Below are 25,306 nucleotides of genomic sequence, written 5' to 3' on the forward strand. Positions count from 1 at the left end.
AAAACGTTTATTATTTCAGTGAAATACGGAACCATTACGTATTTTATCTAACGGATGGCATCCATAACATTTACATTTACATTTAAGTCATTTAGCAGACGCTCTTATCCAGAGCGACTTAAGTCTAAATATTCCTGTTATAATAATGACAATGTAATTGTTATTATTACAAATAAATGTTAAAAAAAACCCATTGTGTTTTTGTTGAAATCGGATGATTTCGGTATCATTTTTTTTGGTCCTCCAATAAATCGGTATTGGCGTTGAAAAATCATCATCAGTCAATCCACAGTTTCTTGTTAGGGAAAGTTTTAATCGTTGCTATGGGAACGACATCTTCAACGCACGTTCTAATGAACTCGCACACCGAATCAGCGTATTCGTCAATGTTGTTATCTGACGCAATACGAAACATATTCCAGTCCACGTGCTGGAAGCAGTCTTGGAGTGTGGAGTCAGCTTGGTCGGACCAGCGTTGGGAGCCTCTAGTTTTAGTTTCTGTCTGTAGGCAGGGATCAGCAAAATGGAGTCGTGGTCAGCTTTTCCGAAAGGGGGGCGGGGCAGGGCCTTATATGCGTCGCGGAAGTTAGAGTAACAATGATCCAAGGTTTTTCCACCCCTGGTTGCGCAATCGATATGCTGATAAAATTTAGGGAGTCTTGTTTTCAGATTAGCCTTAAAATCCCCAGCTACAATGAATGCAGCCTCCGGATAAATGGTTTCCAGTTTGCAAAGAGTTAAATAAAGTTCGTTCAAAGCCATCGATGTGTCTGCTTGGGGGGGGGATATATACTGCTGTGATTATAATCGAAGAGAATTCTCTTGGTAGATAATGCGGTCTACATTTGATTGTGAGGAATTCTAAAATCAGGTGAACAGAAGGATTTGAGTTCCTGTATGTTTCTTTCATCACACCATGTCTCGTTAGTCATAAGGCATACGCCCCCGCCCCTCTTCTTACCAGAAAGGTGTTTGTTTCTGTCGGCGCGATGCGTGGAGAAACCCGTTGGCTGCACCGCTTCGGATAGCGTCTCTCCAGTGAGCCATGTTTCCGTGAAGCACAGAACGTTACCGTCTCGGATGTCCCTCTGGAATGCTACCCTTGCTCGGATTTAATCAACCTTGTTGTCTATAGAATGGACATTGGCAAGAAGAATGCTAGGGAGTGGTGCACGGTGTGCCCGTCTCCGGAGTCTGACCAGAAGACCGCCTCGTTTCCCTCTTTTTCGGAGTCGTTTTTTTGGGTCGCTGCATGCGATCCATTCCGTTGTCCTGTTTGTAAGGCAGAACACAGGATCCGCGTCGCGAAAAACATATTCTTGGTCGTACTGATGGTGAGTTGACGCTGATCTTATATTCAGTAGTTCTTCTCGACTGTATGTAATGAAACCTAAGATGACCTGGGGTACTAATGTAAGAAATAACACGTAAAAAAACAAAAAACTGCATAGTTTCCTAGGAACGCGAAGCGAGGCGGCCATCAACGTGATCAAGACAAAGGAGAGGATTGTGGACTACAGGAAAAAGGAGGACCGAGCACACCCCCATTCTCATCGATAGGGCTGTAAAGGAGCAGGTCGAGAGCTTCAACTTCCTTGGTGTCCACAACAACACCAACAAACTAACATGGTCCAAGCACACCAAGACAGTTGTGAAGAGGGCACAAAAAACCTATTCCCCCTCAGGAGAATGAAAAGATTTGGCATGGGTCCTCAGATCCTCAAAAAGTTCTACAGCTGCACCATTGAGAGCATTCTGACTGGTTGCTTCACTGCCTGGTACGGCAACTGCTCAGGCTCCGACCGCAAGGCATTACAGAGTGTAGTGCGAACGCCCGAGTACATCACTGGGGCCAAGATTCCTGCCATCCAGGACCTCTATACCAGGCAGTGTCAGAGGAAGGCCCTAAAAATTGTGAAAGACTCCAGCCACCCTAGTCAGAGTGTTCTCTCTGCTACCGCACAGCGGTACCGGAGCACCACGTCCAAAAGGCTTCTTAACAGCTTCTACCCCCAAGCGTTAAGACTCCTGAACAGCTCAAAGGGATACCCTCTTTTACACCACTGCTACTCTTACTATCTATGCGTAGTCACTTTAATAACTCCACCTACTGTACATGTACATATTACATTGACTCTGTACCAGTACCCCCCTGTATATAGCCTTGCTACTGTTATTTTACTGCTGCTCTAATGATTTGTTATTTAAAAAAAAATAATGTACTTACCATTTACTTTTCTTAAAACTGCATTGTTGGTTAAGGGCTTGTAAGTAAGCATTTCACTGTAAGATCTATCTATACCTGTTGTATTCGGCTCATGTGACAAATACAATTTGATTTGATAGGCCCAGGATGTTGCCTGCGCCGTCTGTCTGTCCTGCTCTGCATGGCCTGAACCAGCCACTCCAACTGTACTCAGCCTGTTGTGGGCTCCTTTGTCTGTCTGTGACAAAGGCGCTCCTTCATATCCATGGAGGACCATGGAGAAAGGACAGAGGGCGAGAGAGCCAGGCAGTGGAGGACACTGAACGAATCAAAGCTTGCCTCAGGCTGCATGGAACATGTCTCGAGGCTAACATGACGTTGCTCATGCCCAATGAACCTGCTTGGGGGCTAAAACACTTGAATGCAGTAGTGGCATCCTCGTCTTACTGAATTGTTTGGTAAACATCTCTAATGCAACAAGAGTGAAAGAAGCATTTCTCTAGTGAACAATGGTCTTCTCCCCAATGGACAATGAAGGTATTCAATGTAATTCCGACTTGTCCGAGTCGTGAGAGAGCAGTGGGATTCTGAGCAAACAGCTCAGTATCATGGATGGATAACCCACAGGGCTGCTTTGACTGGCAAATTATAGAGGATGTACGCATATAACTGAGTGACATTCGTATACTGGGGTTATTTTGTCCAACATCATTGCAGGTTTGGCGAGAGTGTTATCACCATGTTCCTGTAACTAAATCCTGGTGTCCAAAGGGCTTCTGGGAAAGACAACCCACACACCTTTACATGATCTACATTTCCACTGTCTCCTTCATTTATTTTTGATGACCTTGGAGGGGACTGTACTTGCTAAGAACAAAAACTATGCATGCATAGCCGACTGCTAAGTCGCTAAAATTGAAACCTAATCACACCCCATTAACCTCGAGTGTAGGGGGCAGTATTTTGATGTTTGGATGAAAAAACGTACCCAAATTAAACTGCCTATTTCTCAGGCCAGAATCTAGAATATGCATATAATTGTCAGATTAGGATAGAAAACTCTAAAGTTTCCAAAACTGTCAAAATATTGTCTGTGAGTATAACAGAACTGATATTGCAGGCGAAAACCTGAGGAAAATCCAACCAGGAATTGCAGTTTTTCCTAAAACCTCTGTTCCATTGCATGCCTTCCCTCCATTTAAAGGGATATCAACCAGATTCCTTTTCCTATGGTTTCCACATGGTGTGAACAGTCTTTAGACAAAGTTTCAGGCTTTTATTCTGAAAAATGAGCAGGAAAGATCACATCGCGTCAGTGGATGGCTGGGTGCCAGCGGTGTTTAGCATGCGCGAGCAGCTTGGAACAGACATTTTCTCTCTCACCCCTATTGAGAAAGCTACAGTCCAGTTGAAATATTATCGATTATTTATTGTAAAAACAACCTGAGGATTGATTATAAAAAAACGGACATGTTTCTACGAACTTTACGGATACTATTTGGAATTTGTCTGCTCCGTTGTGACCGCTCGAGCCTGTGGATTTCTGAACATAACGCGCCAACCAAATGGAGGTTTTTGGATTGAAAAATAATCTTTATGGAACAAAAGGAACATTTATTGTGTAACTGGGAGTCTCGTGAGTGCAAACATCCGAAGATCAAAGGTAAGAGATTAATTTGCTGCTAGCTGTTTGTAATGTTTTGTCTGCTCCTAACATAAACGCTTGGATAGCTTTCGCCGAAAAGCTTTTTTGAAATCTGACACGCCAGGTGGATTAACATCAAGCTAAGCTGTGTTTTGCTATATTGCGAATTCATGAAAAAAATAAAAAATAATTGTAGTTTAATTTGGCGTTCTGCAATTCAGCGGATGTTGATGAAAATGATCCCTCTAACGGGATGGGTGCACCAAGAAGTTAACAGGTTGTCATCATGCACATGAACACATTAGTTCGAAGTGCTCTACGTTTGCACCACTCCACTAATTCGGTGTCTTCCATTTGTCCATTCTATCAATGCTAATTCCATGTCTTCTAGATTCATGACGTCTCACCAGTGAGGGGTTCAGTTGGTCTGCCGAGGCCGAGGTGGGCAGGGTGGTGCTCTTCTGCCGGTCGATGCTGCGGCTGCGCACAGGTCCTCGCTGCATCAGGTGCAGGGGGCTGGGCGAGGCTGAACGAGGACACAGGTGACACTCTGGTAAAGGACACAGTCATCGTAGCGCAGGGAAACCAGCCAATGGGAGCACGGGTAGAAGCAGCCGAGTTGGGTGAGCAAAGCAGAGGCATGGGGGGAAAAAAAGAGAGCGATGGAGAGAAAGAGGGGAAGACAATGGTTTGGGGGATAAGAGCACAAAACAACCTATTGTTAGATTATGGTAGCACGCAGTTGGTTGTTGAAGCATTGGGGATAAAGTGGAAGGGCTGGAGGGTGGAGCCAGAGAGAGGCAAGGACAGACAGACTGGCATCCCCTGATTGGTGCCAAAGCTCCGGTGCTGCTCATAGCAAAACACATCGACAACACGGCAATGAGCACATCGCCACAGCAGACACTGAACATAGCGCACATACAACCCACCACCGTCACAAAATCATCACATCAAAGCAGAAAACGCTAGCAGCGCTCACACACATTAGTCTATAAACACCCTAAACCATCACTATCCAATAGCAACACTCAAGCACGCTGGAGGAGTACATTCATTTCTAGTATTCATTCATGGTGGGAAAAGAATTGGTAGTTACATGTCGGGTTATACATTTAGAGAGAGCGAGAGATATATAGCACTATTGTTTTTGACAATGTCACAATAATTTTGCTCTAATGGCTGGACCTGCACCAAAACTCCAGTATATATATTTTTTTGAGACAAATTGTTTTTCATCACTTTTATTTCCATGACTGATCAAAACTCGTTTTCTCATGGCTCGCTTGAATCTGCAGCAGACATATGGTGAGCAAAATTATATCGAATCACAATACATATAGAATCGTGAAAATCACAATATACTGTATATCGTATCGGCACTTAAGTATTGTGATAATATGGTATCATGAGGTCCCTTGCAAAAATTCCCGTCCCTATTCAATCATATTCTTTGTTTCATCTGGTCTTTTCAGGCTTTCTAGCATTTTCTGTTTTTAAAAGACAAGAGTTTTAGGGGCTTAGTCTAGTATGCCAATGCCACACACAATATTATATCCAGCTTGAATCCAATCCAAATTAAAAACCCAAAAGTTGAATAGGACAAATCCTTCACAGAGAATGATGTACGTCAGCCACAACCCTGCATATTCCAGTTGCTAGCCCCTCTAGAAGGGTGCTAATGAGTAAGTCTTTCATACAGAGTCAGTGTAAGCTGCTGGTCTATGGTTTGAGACTCTAGTTCTTATTACCGTCTAGCAAGTCTCCAGCTCCCTGGGTTCATTGACCAGTTACCAGCACAAACACTCAATCTCTTAGGCAAATAGCTGCGCGCTGCACTGGGCCCACAAGAAAGTAGCTTAGTGCAATGCCACCCAGCATGAACTCTGATTCCCAAAGCTCCTCAGATACTGAACCAGCTCCCAGACAAGACTCTACACACACACCGCAGCCAATTATGTCTTAGCTGTGAGTGCATGTGAGCAGATCCTGCACCTGTATGTGTGGTGCCCATCTACATATGTATGCACAACTTTGTGATCTCAAGTGTACTTTTACTGGATAGCACATTCTGTTCAAGACATGAACCCCTGAGCAAGCAGGCCCCATCAACAGTGATATAGACACGGCTGGGCTACAGCCTTTAGACACGGCTGGGCTACAGCCTTTAGACACGGCTGGGCTACAGCCTTTAGACACGGCTGGGCTACAGCCTTTAGACACGGCTGGGCTACAGCCTTTAGACACGGCTGGGCTACAGCCTTTAGACACGGCTGGGCTACAGCCTTTAGACACGGCTGGGCTACAGCCTTTAGACACGGCTGGGCTACAGCCTTTAGACACGGCTGGGCTACAGCCTTTAGACACGGCTGGGCTACAGCCTTTGGGCTACAGACACGGCTGGGCTACAGCCTTTAGACACGGCTGGGCTACAGCCTTTAGACACGGCTGGGCTACAGCCTTTAGACACGGCTGGGCTACAGCCTTTAGACACGGCTGGGCTACAGCCTTTAGACACGGCTGGGCTACAGCCTTTAGACACGGCTGGGCTACAGCCTTTAGACACGGCTGGGCTACAGCCTTTAGACACGGCTGGGCTACAGCCTTTAGACACGGCTGGACAACCACCAGAAAAAAGAATTAACCAGAAAAGGGCCCGTTTTCTTCAAAGGATTTGCCTAGCCAGTAGCAGGGACCTGGGCTAGAGATGTACGTCTATTCAGCTAGGGACATAGCAGGGACCTGGGCTAGAGATATACATCTATACAGCTAGGGACATAGCATGGACTTGGGCTAGAGATATGCATCTATACAGCAAGAGACATAGCATGGACTTGGGCTAGAGATATGCATCTATACAGCAAGAGACATAACAGGGACCTGGGCTAGAGATATACATCTATACAGCTAGGGACATAGCATGGACCTGGGCTAGAGATATACGTCTATACAGCTAGGGACATAGCAGGGACCTGGGCTAGAGATATACGCCTATACAGCTAGGGACATAGCAGGGACCTGGGCTAGAGATATACGCCTATACAGCTAGGGCCATAGCATGGACCTGAGCTAGAGATATACGTCTACACAGCTAGGGACATAGCAGGGACCTGGGCTAGAGATATACGGCTATACAGCTAGGCACATAGCATGGACCTGGACTAGAGATATAAGTCTATACAGCTAGAGACATAGCAGGGACCTGGACTAGAGATATACAGCTAGGGACATAGTAGGGACCTGGGCTAGAGAGATACATGTCTATACAGCTAGGGACATAGCAGGGACCTGGGCTAGAGAGATATATGTCTATACAGCTAGGGACATAGCAGGGACCTGGGCTAGAGATATACGTCTATACAGCTAGGGACATAGCAGGGACCTGGGCTAGAGATATACGTCTATACAGCTAGGGACATAGCAGGGACCTGGACTAGAGATATATGTCTATACAGCTAGGGACATAGCTGGTACCTGGGCTAGAGAGATATGTCTATACAGCTAGGGACATAGCAGGGACCTGGGCTAGAGATATACGTCTATACAGCTAGAGACATAGCAGGGACCTGGACTAGAGATATATGTCTATACAGCTAGGGACATAGCAGGGACCTGGGCTAGAGAGATATATGTCAATACAGCTAGGGACATAGCAGGGACCTGGGCTAGAGAGATATATGTCTATACAGCTAGGGACATAGTAGGGCTCTGGGCTAGAGAGAGATATGTCTATACAGCTAGGGGCATAGTAGGGACCTTGGGTGGGTGTTTTATAGCTATTAACTGGTGATGTAATGGGGGCAGGGGTGTGGATTGAGGTGGAATTATCTTATACTGTATCTAGTGATATAATGGAGGACAGCAGTGGGGTGGGTCCCTGTGCGTTGCTGGGTCCTCACTCTCTACAGGGGGTCTCCTCTGTGGGGGTTACCTGGGACTTCGCCTCCTTCGGACAGGGCTGCGGCGCTCTTGCTCCTAGCTATTGAGGCCTGGGTGGGGATGAGAAGGCGACTGAGGAACCCTCCGTCCACGGGGCTCGCCAGGGGCTTGCGAGCTACACGGACAGAACAAGGCAAACCCCACAAAAAATGGAGAAGCCAAAACAAGAAGAAAAGAAGGAAGCGAGTGGGGGTGGGGGGGGGGTCAACACAAAGAAGGGGGCGGGATTTGGGGGTCACCATATGATTTCAACCAGTCACAGGAGAGAATCCACATAAGAAACCAAGGCTGTGTCTCAATAGTCTTAAAGGGAGTCCTTGAGGAAACCTAGTCCTTTCACTGATTCCATTCAGTGGGAATGAAGACAAGGAGACCAGGAAAGAGTATTGGTACACAGACCCAGAGTGAGTGTCAAGCAACTGAAGAGTACTACAAATGAGGTTTAATCAAGGTGTGTTCCTGGTGCAGAGGGGATGCTGAGGGGTAAAAAGGGTATTAGTGAACTCCGCCCACAAACAGGATAAGCTAAGGGCTCAAAGTAAGTGGTTTCTACAGTTCAGACTATAGCAGTGTTTTGTATTGGAAAGAACAAGAACTTAAAGTCTTACGTTGAAATTACCAGACCAAGATGGTAACTCTAGGCCCTGCCCACTACGCATTTGTAAAGTATTCAGACCCCTGGACTTTTCCCACATTGTTGTTACAGCCTTATTCTAAATGGCTTAAATAAAACAATTTCCTAATGAATCTACACGCAATACCCCATAATGACAAAGCAAAAACAGGTTTGTAGATTGTGTGTGCAAATATATAAAAATAAAACAACAGAAATAACTTAACGTAAGTATACAGACCCTTTGCTATGAGACTCAAAAATGAGCTCAGGTGCATCCTGTTTCCATTGATCATCCTTGCGATGTTTCTACAACTTGGTTGGAGTCCACTTGTCCAATCAATTGAATTTATCAATTGAATTTACCACATGATTTGGAAAGGGACATACACCTGTCTAAGGTCCCACAGTTGACAGTTCATGTCAGAGCAAAAACCAAGCCATGAGATTGAAGGAATTGTCCGTAGAGCTCAGAGACAGGATTGTGTCGAGAGACAGATCTGGGGAAGGGTACTAAAAAATGTCAACAACATTGAAGGTCCCCAAGAACACAGTGGCCTCCAGAATTCTTAAATGGAATAAGTTTGGAACCACCAAGACTCTTCCTCAGGGATGCAAACTGGTGAGGGCCCAAAAAGGTGACACTTTTTTTTTTGCACCGAAACAAAAAAAAAAACCCTGCTAGGGAGAAATGCAGGCTTTAACTAACTAATCAACAAAGAATATGATCTACATGATCAGTCTTTGTGTAAAATAAAAGTGGTTAATGTGAACCTAACTCGCAGATAACAAAAAATTAAACAACGCAATCCAATGTTATTTTTTTCCTGGACTTTACTGCAAATGACACTCAAGTCTTGAGAAAAAAACAATACACTAATATTGCAGTTAGTCATGACAGCCTTTATAATAGAACGCGTGTGACCACACACACACACACACACACACACACAAATATTGCACTTGTGATAAATACCATTTTTAAAAGTAGAAACAGAATGAAACAAACATTCTATTTTTGCTCCAATCAATTTTTGAATAAGTTTGTAACTTAAAATATGGAATAAGTCAAGGGGTCTGAATAGTTCCAGAACGCACTGTATGTGAATAGACAGTGGCGTACATATTAGCAGGAGACCTGGAGTCTGACAGTAGAAACCAAGAGCTCTTGATCTCACGAAATGAAGGATTACAGTTCCCTATTGGTTCCTATGGAAGACCAGTATCCGAGTAACTAAGGTCGATAAACAACAAACGTTAAAGTAAAAATGGGCCGTTGCTCTATATTCCTGTTTGGCACTTTGGATAAAGGGATTTGCGTCGAGGCCTCCTTCAGGTTCCCTGACAGAGAGGACATCTGTTGCAGACACTCATGTTAGACGTAGAGTGGGCCAGCCTCTTAAAGCATGGAGCCAGACCCTTAAACTTCTTCAGAACCAGCTGTGAAGCTCCAGACTGATTGGAGGTCAGGGTGGGCCAGGGAATGTGGTTAGGAACGGTTGGGGATGGGAGAGTTTTCCCTGTCTGGTTAGTGAAAGGATCCAGGTTAAGGATAGACATGGATGGCTCGTTGTGGGATTCCTCTCAGTATGGGAGATTCAAAGTTTGAGTTGATAAACAAAAAAGGCTAAAGGATGTTTAACAGTTCATGGCATCTCATATCACTGAGAAACTATTTGCCCTGTAAATGAGAATACTCTAAATACAGTCACTTTGAGCAACTACTACAATACATAGGATACAGTGGGACATGGATAACACATTGACATACAGTAGGTTGGATGCAGTGGGACATGGTTAACACATTGACATACAGTAGGTTGGATACAGTGGGACATGGTTAACACATTGACATACAGTATGTTGGATACAGTGGGACATGGTTAACACATTGACATACAGTATGTTGGATACAGTGGGACATGGTTAACACATTGACATAAAGTATGTTGGATACAGTGGGACATGGTTAACACATTGACATACAGTATGTTGGATACAGTGGGACATGGTTAACACATTGACATACAGTATGTTGGATACAGTGGGACATGGTTAACACATTGACATACAGTATGTTGGATACAGTGGGACATGGTTAACACATTGACATACAGTATGTTGGATACAGTGGGACATGGTTAACACATTGACATACAGTATGTTGGATACAGTGGGACATGGTTAACACATTGACATACAGTAGGTTGGATACAGTGGGACATGGTTAACACATTGACATACAGTATGTTGGATACAGTGGGACATGGTTAACACATTGACATACAGTATGTTGGATACAGTGGGACATGGTTAACACAGACATACAGTATGTTGGATGCAGTGGGACATGGTTAACACATTGACATACAGTATGTTGGATACAGTGGGACATGGTTAACACATTGACATACAGTATGTTGGATGCAGTGGGACATGGTTAACACAGACATGCAGTATGTTGGATGCAGTGGGACATGGTTAACACATTGACATACAGTATGTTGGATGCAGTGGGACATGGTTAACACAGACATACAGTATGTTGGATACAGTGGGACATGGTTAACACATTGACATACAGTATGTTGGATACAGTGGGACATGGTTAACACATTGACATACAGTATGTTGGATACAGTGGGACATGGTTAACACATTGACATACAGTATGTTGGATACAGTGGGACATGGTTAACACAGACATACAGTATGTTGGATGCAGTGGGACATGGTTAACACATTGACATACAGTATGTTGGATACAGTGGGACATGGTTAACACAGACATACAGTATGTTGGATACAGTGGGACATGGTTAACACAGACATACAGTATGTTGGATGCAGTGGGATATGGTTAACACAGACATACAGTATGTTGGATACAGTGGGATATGGTTAACACAGACAAACAGTATGTTGGATGCAGTGGGATATGGTTAACACAGACATACAGTATGTTGGATGCAGTGGGGTATGGTTAACACACAAACAGTATGTTGGATACAGTGGGATATGGTTAACACAGACATACAGTATGTTGGATGCAGTGGGGTATGGTTAACACACAAACAGTATGTTGGATACAGTGGGATATGGTTAACACACAAACAGTATGTTGGATACAGTGGGATATGGTTAACACAGACAAACAGTATGTTGGATACAGTGGGACATGGTTAACACAGACAAACAGTATGTTGGATACAGTGGGATATGGTTAACACAGACAGAGGCCATGTCAGTGCTCTCTAAACCCTAGGAGCTACAGTGGGATGGCACCGAGACACAGCATGGTGCACGAGACCATGTGTCAAATCCAATGCTTACAAGCGTAATCTGCAGGCAAAACAACAAACACAACGTGACCAACAAACAAAACATTGTGTTAGTTAGGAGCCATTCCTGGTGCTTAGCAGCCCAAAGGAATGAGAGAGGGAGAGAGAGAGGGGAGGGGGGGTGGAGGGGAGAGGTTAAGACAAGATTAGCTGGGCGTTAAACACAGCAGGAGAGCAACAATACAGGAGAGATCTGTAAGAGAAAGAGCAGGGTGGGTTAGTGACACGAGGCACCAGAGAGAACCCCTGGTAAAGACCAGGGACAGACAAAGGCACAGGAGTTCGGGGCAGTCGAGGGTGTAGTGTTGGCTGGAAAAGAACACACCTATAGAGAGAGGAGGAAAGAGTGGAGGAAAGGGACAAGGACTGGTTTGGAAGTTTTAAATCACTAGCTTGCTGCATTTTACTTTCACTGCACCAACAGTAGCTTGAACTGCCTAAACCTCCCTAGCTTGCACATACAAATCAGTACTAGGAGCTGAATAAGAGGTAAGTGAATGAGCAGACAAATGTTGGAGGAGATGCGTGCTTGTTATTACAAAAAGAGGCCCGAGTAATGCAGACAAGGACAAGAAAAATATAAACTTTGTTCATGCTAGCCACCTTGGTCGTCTGACGTCCCCTTATCGAGCTTGGAGGGGGTCGGCGTTCTGCCCCCCCCAGCTCGTGTCAGGGAGGAGCTTCTCTTCTTCAGGGAGGGGCCTACAGACAGGAGAGTGGGGTTACAGCCTATCAAGGACAGAGAAGGCAGGAGCAATTTCCCCTGAAAGGGCCTCTCGAAACACATGGATTTCATTAAGAGTCATTTTGTTCTCTCATTACAGTACAAATCAATATGCCTTGAATTCTATGTTAGTGTCATTTAGCCACACAGTCCACTATGATCCTAATCTGATTACTTGCTCTCTCTCGATAGAGGGATACATGATGTCTAGCACCACGGTACTGTATGATGTTAGCCTGCATCTGCCCATTTTTCAGGCTTAAAGGAAACATTTGTTTCTCTAACAAGCAAAAAATGTCTAGACACGTAGTACTCTCCAGATCAATTATGTTCATCTCTATAGGCGCTTGTTTCCTGTGCAGAATGAGGGCGTTGTCAAAAGCTTCAGAGCCACATCAGGCAATGGTTGCTCAGACCTATCAAATGGAGTGTGGAGCATGAAGAGGATGGCTGAGTTGGGTGAGGATAGTGGTGTACTGGGGGGGGGGGCTCAATATGCACCTGTCTGTTCCACCTGAAGCTTTTTTTTGCCTTCCTTAGTGGGCTGAGTGTCTAGGTCGACTTTGTTGTTTCTAGGCAACCGGTTCAGTGACGAACTCCTCACACGAGCACCTGAGAGACAACGAGGAGACAGCCACGGTGAAACGGTGAAGCTGTGACACAGCCATGTCTTTAGAGTTGAAGTCGGAAGTTTACATACAATTAGGTTGGAATCATTGAAACTCGTTTTTCAACCATTCCACAAATTTCTTGTTAACAAACTATAGTTTTGGCAAGTCGGTTAGGACATCTACTTTGTGCATGACACAAGTCATTTTTACCAACAACTGTTTACAGACAGATTATTTCAATTATAACTTACTGTATCACAATTCCAGTGGGTCTGAAGTTTACATACACTAAGTTGACTGAGCTTTTAAACAGCTTGGAAAATTCCAGAAAACAATGTAATGAATTTAGAAGCTTCTGATAGGCTAATTGACATCATTTGAGTCAATTGGAGATGTACCTGTGGATGTATTTCAAGGCTCATGGGAAAATCAAAAGAAATCAGCCAAGACCTCAGAAAATAAATTGGAAACCTCCACAAGTCTGGTTCATCCTTGGGGGCAATTTCCAAACGCCTGAAGGTACCACGTTCATCTGTACAAACAATAGTACGCAAGTATAAACACCAAGGGACCACGCAACTGTCATACCGCTCAGGAAAGAGACGCGTTCTGTCTCCTAGAGATGAACGTACTTTGGTGCGAAAAGTGCAAATCAATCCCAGAACAGCAGCAAAGGACCTTGCTAGAGGAAACCAGTACAAAAGTATCTATAACCACAGTAATACGAGTCCTATAATCAACATAACCTGAAAGGTCGCTCAGCAAGGATGAAGCCACTGCTCCAAAACTGCCATAAAAAAGCCAGACTACGGTTTGCAACTGCACATGGGGACAAATATCGTACTTTTTGGAGAAATGTCCTCTGGTCTGATGAAACAAAAATAGAACTGTTTGGCCATAATGACCATCGTTATGTTTGGAGGGAAAAAAAGGGAAGCTTGCAAGCTGAAGAACACCATCCTAACTGTGAAGGACTGGGGTGGCAGCATCATGTTGTGGGGGTGCTTTGCTGCAGGAGGGACTGGTGCACTTCACAAAATAGATGGCATGAGGGAGAAGATTATGTGGATATATTGAAGCAACATCTCAAGACATCAGTTAAAGCTTGGTTGCAAATGGGTCTTCCAAATGGACAATGACCCCAAGCATACATCCAAAGTTGTTGCAAAATGGCTAGTCAAGGTATTGGAGTGGCCATCATATAGCCCTGACCTCAATCCTATAGAACATTTGTGGGCAGAACTGAAAAGGAGTGTGCAAGCAAGGCCTTTACAACCCTGACTCAGTTATACTAGCTGTCAGGAGAAATTGGCCAAAATTCATCCAGCTTATTGTGGGAAGCTTGTTGAAGGCTACCTGAAACATTTGACCCAAGTTAAACAATTTTAAGGCAATGCTACCAAGTACTAATTGAGTGCATGTAAAATTCTGACCCACTGGGAATGTGATGAAAGAAATAAAAGCTTAAATAAATAATTCTCTACTATTATTCTGACATTTCACATGATTAAAATTAAGTGGTGATCATAACTGACCTAAGAGTGGGAATTTGTACTAGGATTAAATGTCAGGAATTGTGAAAAACAAAGTTTACATGTATTTCACTAAGGTGTATGTAAACTTCTGCCCAGCCCAAAAATAAACTGTCAAAAGGCTACTCACAATTGATCGAGGATGGGATTGATTGTCCCTGCTGTATCCCAAAAGTTTGGCTTTGCAAGCCAGCCACCTATACCTAGCAAGTTAGCAAACCAAATGCATAGCTGGAGCCCTGAACTGGAGAAAATTATTTGGCACTTTGAGAGTTATAAACTATAATTCAAGATATTTAGCGGGAAAACAATAGGTATGAATTTCAAGCGCAACTTGATCACCTCTTGTGCTGCTCAACAGTGGGCGTCACGTTAGGAAACGTCAGTTGGCTCCACGTGCTCTTTGTAAACAAGCATACCATGAAACTGACTCAATTGATTTGTGAATAAAAATACAAATACATTAAAATAATAAATAGGGACAGTATTGAAAATCATACCACAGGTATTTCAATATACCCCGGTATATGGTATATATGCTATACCGCCCAAGCCTAGATTGGACCCAGAATGATGAGTCTTCTCAAAGGACAGAAACAGTACAATTCCTTGTGAATCAAATCAGGATGAACTGCATTAGGATAAGAACGGAAGGTACAGTACAATGACTACTGGAGAAGAGAGAAGAGAGAGAGAAGGTAGATCATAAACAAATTACTGATCCTTTGGCACCCCTCCTTATGATTCTGAGACACTTCCTTGTGTCACAAAGTGCACTAGAAAGTGGAAGGGAGCACTAAATGGATGCAATGGAATCACAAGTTCATGCTGGGTTCGTCATTGGTTGAGATCAGAGACAGCGAGCCACAGCATTTGTTTACCAGTCTCTTAAATGCTCCTCTGATCGGCTTGTCACTCAGTTCCTGGACATAGGAAGAAGAGGGTCAACAAGGTTGACAACAACTGTGACAGTGGCTGGGCATGAGGGTGGGTAGGGACTTACTTTTGTCAGGTGATTTGATGAGGGTGGCGGAGGAGGAGGACAGGCGCTTGTTAATGCCAGAATCGGCCGGCTGTTTCAGGTTCATGGTGGAGGTAGAGCGCTTGTCAGCTAAGGGGAGGCAGGGACAGACAGACAGGGAGGGACGAGGGAGTTATACAGGAGGACCACTAGGAGACTGGGCATGGGGGAGAGGAAAGAGGGAGATAGGGGCAGGGTTCTTGCATTCTTGCAGTGTCCGAATGCCCTGCCGGCAGCTAATATTCAACACTCATTTAGTCTCATGTCTATGGTATACTGCACTGGCGGGGCAAAGTTTAAACCAAACACTGATCAATAGGGATGGGAATTGCCAGGGACCTCACAGTACGATATTATCACGATAGTTTGGTGCAGAAATGTATTGTGACTTTCACGATTCTACATGTATTGTGATTAGATACTGTAATTTGATGTTCCAAAACATATTGCTTACTATGGCTACGTTTACACAGACAGCCCAATTCAGGTTCTTCACTAATTGGCCTTTTGACCAATCAGAACAGCTCTGAAAAAGATCTGATGTGATCGGTCAAAAGACCAATTAGTGGAAAAAATATCAGAATTTGGCTGCCTGTCTAAATGCAGCCTATATGTCTGCTGCAGAGAGACAAGAGAGCATGGGTTTTTGATCAGCCATGGATATATAAAAGTGAGGCATACATGAACATCAAGGGCCAGACCAAAGCCATAACAATTCTTAGCCAGGCACAGCAGTTAGTGGAAAGAAGTGATAATCCAGAAAATATCAACTGAATAGACACCACAGGTGAACAGTCAAGAGAACGTGGACATTAGTTGGCACATGCGTGAAACAGTCAACAGTAGTGCTGCTCAGAGAGCTCAGTGCCTCCATGTGACAGCTGACCTGGAAGTGCTAAAGTGTGAGTGAGAGTGAAAGAAGGTGAGGATGCCCACAGGCTGCGTTTCCATTCAGCGAGCCCAAGGCATGTGGGACAGAAGCAACAGTGAAGTTCCCCTTACATGTTGATCTAAGGTCAGCCTTGCATTTTCCCTCCTGACGGTTCATTTTAGGATTGGGGGAGGGTAAGCTGATACTAGATCTGTGCATACAAACAACATTAACCCATCCCTGGGAGAACAGGAATATATTAGTGAGGCAGTGAGTGACTAAGAAAAGGGCTAGTGGTTAACATAACAGTGCCAGTCCATGCTACTGTACTGTAGGTATAGTACAGGTATCAACCAGCACCTTGTGTCCTGGGGGGCTTTTCTGGAGACGCGGGGGAGATAACTATAGCTACTGGAGAGGAGGCGCCTGCGTCAGGGTCTCCTGTGGGTGAGAAAGGATCTCAGCAGGGAGAGGGGAGAAGACACAACACCCCACCTCCCCACATGGACAAAGTGGAAGAGGAACAGGGCTGGCTGTCAAACATCAATAGATTCACCTCTCTGACCATCAGAGCCCACAAGACTGCTGGGAAACGGGCTCACATCATAAGACTTGGGTGAGGCTCTATGGGATCAGACCACAGAAATGTCAAATAAATAGACTGACAATGTACATATTTTGGACCTATACTAATAAGTACATTGGTTTTATACAGTATGGGTTGGATTACCTGACACAGATTAAGCACAATTGGACTGAAAAGCACTTTCATCTTCTATCATGTTTTTAAATCCAGAACTAGGTGTAATCTAGTCCTGGGAAACTGCCCCTAGATGTACAATAAATGCCTTGCCTGAAATAAAAACTAAACTTTTTTTTGTGATAGAGTGTAGCAGCTGTGTCACTGCACATTAATAGTATGCTTCATTAACTAAAGGCAGTCAAGACTTCAAATAAAAACAGAAAACATTGAGAAACAGAGCCAATCAACATAACTCCAGCTGACAGAGAACCAATAACGAGCCAGTCAATGTGAGGATGCATCAGCAAGTTTAACCGACTTGTGTCATTCAGCGTCCCACTGTCAGACAAGCAGAAACAGAAACTGCTTACACACACACACAGGTGGAGTCCTATACACTTTGTAGTCCTATCTAGATGGTATAGAGAGCAGTGGGAATGGTATGATGGAGGGTTCCTTACCAGGTCGGTTGTCTGACTCTGAAAGCCCCCCCCAGGACCACCTCTTCTGCTTCTGCTCCACTCTCTGGCTGCGCTCCAGGGTCCGCCGCATCACCGCCTCATAGTGCTCCTGTAGCACAAACACACAGAGCGAGAGAGCGAAAGAGAGAGCGATGGGTGAGCGAGAGAGCGAAAGAGAGAGCGATGGGTGAGCGAGAGAGCGAAAGAGAGAGCGATGGGTGAGCGAGAGAGCGAAAGAGAGAGCGATGGGTGAGCGAGAGAGCGAAAGAGAGAGCGATGGGTGAGCGAGAGAGCGAAAGAGAGAGCGATGGGTGAGCGAGAGAGCGAAAGAGAGAGCGATGGGTGAGCGAGAGAGCGAAAGAGAGAGCGATGGGTGAGCGAGAGAGCGAAAGAGAGAGCGATGGGTGAGCGAGAGAGCGAAAGAGAGAGCGATGGGTGAGCGAGAGAGCGAAAGAGAGAGCGATGGGTGAGCGAGAGAGCGAAAGAGAGAGCGATGGGTGAGCGAGAGAGCGAAGAGAGAGCGATGGGTGAGCGAGAGAGCGAAAGATGGGTGAGCGAGAGAGCGAAAGATGGGTGAGCGAGAGAGCGAAAGATGGGTGAGCGAGAGAGCGAAAGATGGGTGAGCGAGAGAGCGAAAGATGGGTGAGCGAGAGAGCGAAAGATGGGTGAGCGAGAGAGCGAAAGATGGGTGAGCGAGAGAGCGAAAGATGGGTGAGCGAGAGAGCGAAAGATGGGTGAGCGAGAGAGCGAAAGATGGGTGAGCGAGAGAGCGAAAGATGGGTGAGCGAGAGAGCGAGCGAAAGATGGGTGAGCGAGAGCGAGAGAGCGAAAGATGGGTGAGCGAGAGAGAGAGCGAAAGATGGGTGAGCGAGAGAGCGAAAGATGGGTGAGCGAGAGAGCGAAAGATGGGTGAGCGAGAGAGCGAAAGATGGGTGAGCGAGAGAGCGAAAGATGGGTGAGCGAGAGAGCGAAAGATGGGTGAGCGAGAGAGCGAAAGATGGGTGAGCGAGAGAGCGAAAGATGGGTGAGCGAGAGAGCGAAAGATGGGTGAGCGAGAGAGCGAAAGATGGGTGAGCGAGAGAGCGAAAGATGGGTGAGCGAGAGAGCGAAAGAGAGAAAGATGGGTGAGCGAGAGAGCGAAAGAGAGAGAGATGGGTGAGCGAGAGAGCGAAAGAGAGAGAGATGGGTGAGCGAGAGAGCGAAAGAGAGAGAGAGATGGGTGAGAGAGAGAGAGCGAAAAGAGAGAGATGGGTGAGCGAGAGAGCGAAAAGAGAGAGAGATGGGTGAGCGAGAGAGCGAAAGAGAGAGAGATGGGTGAGCGAGAGAGCGAAAGAGAGAGAGATGGGTGAGCGAGAGAGCGAAAGAGAGAGAGAGATGGGTGAGCGAGAGAGCGAAAGAGAGAGAGATGGGTGAGCGAGAGAGCGAAAGAGAGAGAGATGGGTGAGCGAGAGAGCGAAAGAGAGAGATGGGTGAGCGAGAGAGCGAAAGAGAGAGAGATGGGTGAGCGAGAGAGCGAAAGAGAGAGAGATGGGTGAGCGAGAGAGCGAAAGAGAGAGAGATGGGTGAGCGAGAGAGCGAAAGAGAGAGAGATGGGTGAGCGAGAGAGCGAAAGAGAGAGAGATGGGTGAGCGAGAGAGCGAAAGAGAGAGAGATGGGTGAGCGAGAGAGCGAAAGAGAGAGAGATGGGTGAGCGAGAGAGCGAAAGAGAGAGAGATGGGTGAGCGAGAGAGCGAAAGAGAGAGAGATGGGTGAGCGAGAGAGCGAAAGAGAGAGAGATGGGTGAGCGAGAGAGCGAAAGAGAGAGAGATGGGTGAGCGAGAGAGCGAAAGAGAGAGAGATGGGTGAGCGAGAGAGCGAAAGAGAGAGAGATGGGTGAGCGAGAGAGCGAAAGAGAGAGAGATGGGGGAGCGAGAGAGCGAAAGAGAGAGATGGGGGAGCGAGAGAGCGAAAGAGAGAAAGGCGGGGATAGCAAGAGAGGGGGGGGGGATAGCGAGCGAGAGATATGAGAGAGGGGCGGAGAGGAGAAAGAGAGAGAGGGGGAGATTGAGAGATATGGAGAGAGATGGGCACATTGGTAGAATGCAAAGTCATTCAGAAATAATCTTGGTCTCCCAAACCAAAATAAACAAGGTCAAACAGATAATGGGACAAAAACAACAACATGAACATGTGTCCCAGAATGATTTGAGTCGGTAACTCAAGGTGAAATGCCATTTTCTGTCTGACGAGCTGACAATAACTGTTCACTATAATATGACCATAGTGATGGGAGAGGGGGTAAGTGAGGTAGATCATTTTGAGAGACAAACAAGATGTCAGATAACGTCATATTAGAGATCAAGCCAAATAGTCTGTTCTGTTTGAAACAAAAACGCATATCCCTAAAATATCTTGTAAATTCTGAAATCTTTCAGATGTCACGACCATCACTAAATTGTTCTGGGGCCGTTGCTGTAGTGGTGAAAAACAGCAGGCTACTAATAACAAAGTGTCTGGAATAAGAACTCTGAGTGACTGAGCTTCCTGCAGCAGACGCCCATGAAAAGAAGCTAAAAACGGGATATGGTGTCATTCATAACACGTACCAAAGTATGCAGACTTCACCGAAGTTCTTCCCCCATGCTCTAACCGAGACATAGCATTAACTCTGCCAATTAGGCTACACCATAAAATACCACAGACCTGAGCAGTGAGCATAGCCACCTCGTGATGAGTTAAGTTCACCAGTACCAATTGAAATACATTCTTCTTGCTTACTTGTACATCTGCATAGCCTGGTTCAGACACATTTGTATCATTCCCAAACCACTTCATCTCAGGGGCTAAAATTAACACATGCCAAATACGGGTCGGTGTTGACATCGGCGGGTAAGCGGTCTATTCCAGCCACATTGGCAGGTGGTCTGGGACCCACAGTGCAAGCATTTCACTCCCATTAGCAAATAAGAGAATTAAGTAAATTATGAGAACATTTATCGCCAAAATAAATGCAGCAGTAATTGTAGCAGAAATAAAAAAAAATTCTCATCTACCTGCCACAGTAGCTGGTGGACCAAAAGGTTCCATGCCCAGCACTGCACACACCAGTTAACTAGAATATATCCCAATAATACCAGCTGTATCTGTAGTGCCGCCCTGGTGTTGAGGATGACCCCAGGGGCCTGTACCTTCTCCTCCTCCTGTTTTAGCTTCCTCTTCCCCTCCACGGCTGAGCGTCTCTGCTCCTCCTTCCTGCGCTGCTCGTCCAGCTTCTTCTGGCGCTCCTCCATCTGACGCTCCACCTGCAGCTTGGCCTTACGCTCCCGCTCCAGGATCTGAGTTTCCTTCGTAGCTAAAGATGGGGGCGGGGTTGTGAGGGTGCAAGTGTGTGTCAGTGTGAAAGGGTGATGAAAAAAAACAAGGGAAAACACATTGGTTCGTTTACTTTGTGACCAGCCCAGAGGTCACCTCATTAAATCTCCCAGTAAGGTCCCTTTACACTCTAAAGAAGGCATTTCCTGTCTTAACAGGAAATGCCTCTGAGGACTTGCAATGTATGTACTTGTGTATGTTGCTAATCCAATGATTTGATTAGGGCTGAAACGGTCAGGGTCCGAGTCTGGGCCTATTAAAGAGGATGGTGTACAGGTTTCCTGAGACCACTACGAGAATGTTCTGTTGGATTCTGAACCACCATTCAGACTGAGCTCTTACCTTGCTGCCTATCGGCCTCCTCTCGTCTCTCTTTCGCCACTCGAAGACGCTCGTCTATCCTTAGTGCAGCACCATCAATGACTGCATGCACACACAGACACACAGGTAAGTGGGAACACACTCACCTTCACACGCGGTGGAGAAAGTGTGAACATGGGTGGAGCATCGTTGGTGGATTATAATGAGCTGCAGTGTCACTGAGTGAATCACCCGACAGGCAGATGTGTCCATCGTGTGCCTACCTCACATTAATGCACTTTGAGTCATATTACTGTAACTGTTACGTGGAAATAGTGCGAAGATCGGTCAAATTTCCAAGCCCTCGTTTCCAGGGAATTATTGATTTTGCACAAAAATAAAACAGTGATCGTGGAATCACAGAGGGACTGATTAGGCTACTCTGCAATGAATTATAGCAGGTAGGGCTAATTTATGACTACTGAGGTTAAGATCATGATAGCACATGATAAAAACATAACATTAGCTAGGCCTCCTTGAAATACGGCAGAGGCTTAGGGTGACATAGGACTCATTCTGGTGGTATGTATGCCTATACATAATATATACATGTGTGTGTACTCTATATTCGTACATGTGTGTGTGTGTGTGTGACAGTGTGGGTTTATACAGATGCAGAAGGCAGGGGCTGTTTTGTTACCTGGTCGGGGAGACTTTGCTGCTGCTGCTGGGGATGGTGTGTTAGCTGCTGCTACTGCTGCTGGGGATGGTGTGTTAGCTGCTGCTACTGCTGCTACTGCAGGCCCTGGGCTGTTCCCTGCTAGGCTGCGCCGCTCCTCTGCCTGTGCCTGCGCAGCTGCAGCTGTAAGCACACACACAGAGAGAGACAGAGAGAGACAGAGAGAGACAGAGAGAGACAGAGAGAGACAGAGAGTCACACGGTCGAGCATGATCAATAAAAATACATTTTAAAAGGACATCTAATGAAATGAAAATGATTTTGGAATAAGGAGCTGCTGAGCAAGCGGTTTACACTGTGCCTTGTTTATCCTCCATAGGAATGCATGTTCTAGAGAGATCCAGATGATTTAACATTACAGAACAATCCATCTAGTCAGCCTCTAGCCACCCCCTCATCAATGGTCAGCCAGGCAGCTGTACACAGGGCTCTGTGACACACGGTCAGATGCGCTTTGGTCACGACACTAACAGTGCTGGGCTTTTCTATACAAACATCCCAGGAAGAACCTGAAATGTAAAACAATGTCATAGGCCCGCCATTGACTTGTTATAATTTTTGAGTCCCTCAGATAACATATGAACAAGGCATAAGCCATGGAAAAATGTGTAGAATTTCAGTTACTTTGTTTAAATACGGAATTCGCTCTCAGCCACATGACAAATGTGTAGAATTACAGGAAACTAGAATTTAAAAAATAAAATAGTCAAATAGTCTCTCTTCACGATAGCAAAATGTGCAGAATTTGATTAAATTAGCATTAAAACAGCAACATTGTCTCTGCAGTTCAGTACTATAGGCTAGCAAAGCCCCATGAGTGTATGGGATAGTAAAGTAGCCATCATGCTTAAATATCTGAGTCTGAGACAGCGGATAACAACGTCAACAAAAAATGTCCTGTCTAAATGCCTTTATGTCACAAACCACTTTAGTGCAACAGAAGGGAACCATGAACCCTACTCCCCACAGCACCTCTGCTTCTCCCTAACGTGAGACAGTATGGCAACACTAAAGCATTATCCAATGGGGAGTGGTGACAATGGCCCTCTTTACAAGACCCTGATGGTGCTCTGTGTTCACTGCTATCTGCCATGCTGTTTGTTGAGTGGGAGTGCATAGTACAGGAAAGCTCATATACAGAGGACGAGAATCTGCGGGAGAAAACTCATCCGGATATGAACACAATAAAACCAAAGGCAGGTTATCAGTGAGTGGAAATTCCAAATCAGGAAGTGGACTACAGAAGAGGACTATGCTACAGCTCTTTCCATTAGCCCATATCAGTGTGGTTCTGACTGGAGAAGAGAAACCTCAAAACAACAGACAATGGATCTGTAAGTTCAACACTCTTCCACTCCCAAACGGACTGGCATTGATGTATATCTTAAGCCATTGGCCTTTACAGAGCAGATAGCAAACGTCAACGGGGGGACAAAACCAACACGACAAACAAACAAAGCTGCATCAATACCATAGTCTTCAATGGAACAGCATCAATATATTTCACTCAGGTCGTCACAGATGAATGACTCGGTCAAAGTCTGCTGATAATCCCATAGGAAGTGGACATCAGTTTACTTTCATCACGCTTCACAGAGTGGGAATCCCAGGTTAAGTGAAAAGTTAATGGCCTTAGGACTATCTGATACCTACCCTTCATAAGACTCAGGTCTAATACACAAATGAGCTAACCCACTGCCTCTTTAGAAACTGAGGGGTGCTTAGTATTAGATTACACATTTGGGGTGAATGGTTAAGTAGTGGTGTCTCATGAGCTAGTGACTAACATCCATCCTTTCCTCAGGGGAATAACAAAACACAATGAGAGGGTGTGAAATTAGATTAAGGTAGGCCAATATACAGCTCTTGAATGTACGAAACAGAGGAAAAATATATAATCTAATCCAAGTTGGTGCAGATAAGGAATCATCCACTAGACGAACTTCAAAACCTCATCACATCGGCCTAAAAGGGACTCTTACAACACACCATTCATCTAGTGTCCTCCTCCCCCTCCAAGACTTAGGCAGTTCTGTCACATGGCAACTGTCCATCAGAGTACAGCTTGCGACCAGAAAAGGGCTTATGCATCTCACTCACTGTCAATCCAAGCCTCAATTCACACTCATTCCAAGCCAAGCACCTAAGTCTTTTCAGAGACCCAAGACAACTGAAATAATTTTTAAATGAATAGTGAAGGATTTTATTGTTTTATTTATTTAACTAGGCAAGGCAGTTAAGAACAAATCCTGATTTACAATGACGACCTACGCAGGCTAAATCCAGACGACGCTGGGCCAATTGTGCGCCGCACTATGGGACTCCCAATCAAGGCCAGTTGTGATACTGCCTGGAATCGAAGCAGGGTCTGTAGTGACGACTCTAGCACTAAGACGTAGAGCCTTAGACCGCTGCGCCACTCGGGAGCCCTAAGTCAGATGAACTTGTGGATACCTTTTTATGTTTCTGCATACAGTATGAAGAAAGTTTGAGGTAGATTTGCAAACCAATGCCAACTAGCATTAGCACAATTATTGGCAGTCTATGGGAACAGCTAGCATGCTAGTTAGCAATTGCGCAAACGCAAGATAGAAACATCCTACAAAATGCACGCAGAGACATAAAAATGGTATTCACCAGTTCATCTGACTCTGGAAAAGTAGATAAAGGGCTTCATTGTCAAAATCCAGAACAATTCTCTTTAAAAAGATTGACTGCAATTTCATAATGACCAATTTTAGGTTAGTAGTTCCTTTACATGAACACTTGGGCAATATATTGACCACATTTATCAAATGAAAGTCTGTGGTCTGTCATCAGGGGCCAGGTCTGAGGTAGCATGTCATGTAGTTGGGCAGGGCTCTGGGTAAAAAAAAAAAGTAAAGAATTCACACTGCCCTCGCCTTTGAATGAAGATTTAACTCTTCCGCCAGTTAAATTCAACTTCGTTAGGTCTGAGTACTCTATGCATTTACATTGCTATGTTTAGAAAGGAACCAAGATACACTGAACAAAAAATATAAAAACGCAACATGCAAGTTTCAACGATTTTACTGAATTAGTTCATATAAGGAAATTTGCCAATTTAAATGAATTCAATAGGCCCTAATCTATGGATTTCACACAACTGGGCAAGAGTACAGCCATGGGTGGGGGACCAGGCACAGCCAACTATGAGCTTTTCTCCACAAAAGGGCTTTATTATAGACA

General features: G+C 45.1%; 1 pseudogene across 1 annotated transcript in view; it reads right to left on the minus strand.

Moving 5' to 3' along the window:
- LOC118372132 (ensconsin-like) overlaps positions 1–25,306 on the minus strand; it is a 50,700-nt pseudogene that overhangs the window by 11,395 nt on the left and 13,999 nt on the right. The window contains exons 2-11 of the transcript XR_008087526.1: positions 22,058–22,219; positions 21,400–21,480; positions 20,874–21,037; positions 17,707–17,815; positions 16,864–16,944; positions 15,615–15,722; positions 12,970–13,080; positions 12,348–12,446; positions 7,783–7,905; positions 4,259–4,401 (exon numbers count right to left, since the gene is read on the minus strand). The product of XR_008087526.1 is annotated as an ensconsin-like (transcript). The remainder of the gene's footprint in view (positions 1–4,258; positions 4,402–7,782; positions 7,906–12,347; positions 12,447–12,969; positions 13,081–15,614; positions 15,723–16,863; positions 16,945–17,706; positions 17,816–20,873; positions 21,038–21,399; positions 21,481–22,057; positions 22,220–25,306) is intronic.

Source organism: Oncorhynchus keta, chromosome 30 (assembly GCF_023373465.1).
Source record: "Oncorhynchus keta strain PuntledgeMale-10-30-2019 chromosome 30, Oket_V2, whole genome shotgun sequence".
NCBI lineage: Eukaryota > Metazoa > Chordata > Actinopteri > Salmoniformes > Salmonidae > Oncorhynchus > Oncorhynchus keta.